This window comes from Cupressus sempervirens, chromosome 1 (assembly GCF_028749045.1).
Source record: "Cupressus sempervirens isolate cs-2001-9-10 chromosome 1, ASM2874904v1, whole genome shotgun sequence".
In the NCBI taxonomy this organism is placed as follows: Eukaryota; Viridiplantae; Streptophyta; class Pinopsida; order Cupressales; family Cupressaceae; genus Cupressus; species Cupressus sempervirens.
This window is the reverse complement of record NC_143118.1, coordinates 105,354,757-105,359,096: the sequence shown is the minus strand read 5'-3', so window position 1 is coordinate 105,359,096 and position 4,340 is coordinate 105,354,757.

Here is a 4,340-nt window from a genome sequence, read left to right as displayed (position 1 = left end):
TAATCACTAGTATTAGCACCAGGGTCACTCCTGTCCCACTTGTATCTGGGGCAATGTACCCTGAAACAAGCCCACACACATAGAAGTAAATCTGCCTCTTAGGGGCCATGTGATCTAGGTGCTCATCCAAAGCAAATTGTCCCCTCTGGATCCAGTATGCCACCCTGGGCTCAACCTTTGCACTGCTGCCTATGTTGTCATCTCTCTAGCCTCCATCATCGGTGTCCCCCATACTGGTAATCTAAATATCTAGTATACATCCTTCAAGGTCACCATCATACCTCCTATTGGTAGTTGGAAGGTCACAGTCTCGCTATGCCAACACTCGCACAACACTGTCACCATATCCATATAAGTCCATGTGTGAGGCAGCCTCACCAGGTATTCAAGCCCAATGCCCTCAACCCTCGCCTAATATATGACCATCAGCTGATCCCTCATGCGTAGCACCTTTGCTCATTGCTTGCGTGACACCAAGGCATCCAACAACTACTGCACACTAAAAAACCACTTAGATATTAGTATTCTTTGTCATCATTTACTTCCCATAGCTTCTGACCCTTTATCCAACCCAACCCCTATCTTTTTCTATGTTTTTTCCCAAAACTAGCATTACTGTGAAACCTTCCCCCTCACGATCCTGCAGAGATATGGTCCTGCGGGATTGCACCTTTGACCTTTCGATTCCTTTGCTAGTTTGACTCATGTTCTCACGAATGTGTTCCCATGACCACCAAACCTAGCAATCATGTAGCTATGTGTTCCTGCAAGATTTCCCCATTGACCCTTGCCCTCCCTTGGCCCATTTGACCAAAATTCTTGCACACGTGTTCTCGTGTGAACTTACCCTAGCACTCCTATAGACCTTTGTGCTCGCAAGATCATGTTTTACCCTTTCTTTCCCTTAGTCAACCCATTTCCATTCCCACGTTGACCTCATCCCTACCGTGGGATTACGTCCCCATAGAAATATTTGTGTTTACCATGGCAGGATCGCGATCCCACCTATCGACCCTCATCCCCATGTGAAATTCCTACCCCAAATTGACGATCCTACAAACACATCTTCCTTCACTAATTTTGTCTCTTGTCCAAGCTATTTTCATGGGATTGCGATCCCGTTGATCCCACATGCATTCTTACTAGACCTGTGTCTATGGGATTGTGTTTTTTCTTTCACAAGAATGCTATAACTACTGCAAAAATAAAAATAACAAGAAGTTTTTTGACCCTACCGAACGATCAGGTATCTGCCATACTCATACTCATCACACCACATTTGCTCGGTGCTCTAGTCATTTGATAGCTGCCATTGTAAACACTACCTTAGAGCTCTTGGGAGTTATATCTCTTCATCAATCTGAATGCAAATGACCCCTTCTAGCCCTCTTCTAGCCACTTATAAATCCTTTTGATTCCCTAGCTGCCTTTATAGGTCCTCTAGTGATCCACCTTTTGACCATCACCCTTATTTTTCCTCCCTTTTTTCTCCTTTTACCTATTTTTCCCTCTTCTATGTCCTCTTGGCCCCCACCAGCTTAATGAATTTTTTTAAGAAGCTGTCGTGCCTTGTTTTCTTTCCCCACCACCTTCTTGAGGGGGCATCACCTAGGCCATTCTCTCCTTCTACCTAAGATTGGGGCAACCATGTTGCTTCAAAAAGTCTTCTTCATGTCATTTATATCTGAATTTCTTTGAAATATTGTTGTTTCAACACCATGTCGAAGAGGGGCAACATGTAGACACCTAAATCTGATTACATCAATAGGTAATTGTATTCAGTCATCTCTTAGGACATTATTGATTAAGTATTTACTATTTAATTAATTAATCATCATCCCCTAGTTAATTAATTAATTTAATTAACTATAGTCCAATTGATAAAATCAAATGATCACCCAAAATCAATTTATCAATTAAATCTCTATTCCTCTATTAAATTGAATAAATCCCCAAATCTATTCAATTTAATTCCATGTCCCCATTTTATTAAATAAATCATTTAATAAAATATCTAAAATCTTAAAAGCCTTCCTAAACCCTATCCTAACCCCTAATCCAACCCATTCACCCATACTAACCTCACTTAGCTACCTAACTAACACATCCCATCAAAGCTAAACCACTTGCCCTCCTAACCCACTTTCTAAGCTAATCCTAATCCCCCTCCTAAGCATGTGCACAACTTTAAGCAAGGGTTAAGACTTGCTAACCCAAGTCAAGTCAACAGACTCAACCACACCTCTTACATCCTCAAAATATCTCTTACACCTCCCTTAATGAATCTTACATCCCTCTTACATACTCAACCTCACTCATTACTCCTTTGACCAACCCATATCCTATCCTCTCACACTCATCCTCCTTGTGATAAGTGTCACCTCCCTATTGGTGCTAAACAAGCACAATCCATGTGCTCTCTTCTCCTTTCATCCTAGCCCTCCCTCACCATCTTATCATCTTTAGATTTTGAGCATCCATCTCTCTACCCCTTGGCCTATAAATGGAACCCTCTCCCTTTACAGACATCATCCACCTTTCATGCAATGTTATAATGCTATTTTGAGAGCTTGAAAACTACCAAAATTCCATTATAATGCTAAAATCCCTCCATACCTCCATTTTTGAAACCACCCTTCATGAACACCATCCATCCACTTGAAGCTTGAGCATAATTGTGAGCACACATATCTACCTATTAGGGAAAAACCCATTTCATCATGTGTTATACCATTAGGAGTTGACCATTCTTGGTTTGCTTCCTTTTGTGGTGATAACCATCAGCCCTATCTTAATGTTAGCTTGTTTTATGTTGTTAATGCTTTAGTTCAATAGTTAGTATTCATGTTGCACTACTAAATTAGGTAATACACTACTAAGTTAAACACACTCTACATTTACAAAGTTACAATAATTTTTGTATGCTTATCGAGTATCAACAGTAATCAATTTTATCAATCTAAATTTTATTTGACATCTTAGGGATCTAGTATTTATTTTAGTAGTAATTGATTCATGCCTCCCTTCTTAGTTACTCCTATTATATTTCCAACAATTGGTATCAGAGGTCTTGGTGCTTGCAGAAAAGGTTTCAAGGACCTAAGCTAAAGATCAGGATGTCTTACAAAAGAGAGATTCCAAAGATGAACAAAGACAACTTTGCAGCATGGCAAGGACTTATGAGGCTTCACCTAGCTACCATTAGTGATTTAGGCTACAAATATCTTGAAAAAGAATAAAAAAACTCCCACTAGAATATTATCAATTGAAGATATTGCCGAGAAAAAGAAGCATAACATCATGATGATTGATATTTCATCTGCTCTTAGTTACGCTGAATTTGATGAGGTCAAAGATTGTAAAACTACTTTTGATATGTGGAACAAATTGAAAGAAATCTATGGAGAAGATGACAATGTAAGAAGAGCCAAAGTAGAAAGTCTTAGTGAAAAATTTGATCGAATGGAATTAGAGAAGATGAAAATGTTTCAAAATATGTGGAAAGAATTAAGGCCAATGTCAGTGCAATTAGAGCATCTAGAGGATAAATCAAAGAAGAAACTATTGGAAGAAAATTACTCAAAACTCTCCTTCCCATCTATGCAATTAGAGTGTTTTTTATTCAAGAAAAGAGATGTGATCCAAATAACAAGATAGGCTTGGATGCCCTAGTAGGAAGATTGACAACTTTTGAACTAGACGACTTTGACAACTATGTTCCTACTTCCAAGAATATTGAGTCTACATTTGAAGCTAAACTCTCACTCAAAGAAAAGGACAAGAAAATAAAAGATAATCAATTAGGAAGTGAGGAAGAAATTGAAGAAATTTTTGATAGTGATCTTGAAATTGTTGAAGCCCTATTTGCAAAGAAATATTCTAGGAGTAGAGGAAAGTATAAAGATAAAATTCCTCTAATCTGGTTTTCTTGTGAAGAAATTGGTCATATTGTTACTAGGTGTCCAAACAAAGAAAGCAAGGAAGAGAAGAGAAACTACAAGTACAAAGGAAAGAAGGAATTCAAACGTTACAAATCTTGCAAAGAAAAAGGTAAGAAAACTTCTTTTATGGCGAAAGATTCTGATAATAGTAAAGATGAAAAAGTGTATATTGCTGTAAAAGATGAATCTGATGATGAAGGGGAAAAGATGTCACTTGTCTCTTGTGTTAGTAAAAATGATGCATGGATCATAGATAGTGGATGTTCTCACCATATGACTAGAGATAAAACTAAGTTTGAACATTTTGAAAACTATGATGGAGGTAGTTTAAGATTTGGAAACAATGAACCTTGTTGCATAAAAGGAAAAGGTCGTATCTCATTAACCAATAAATTTGTA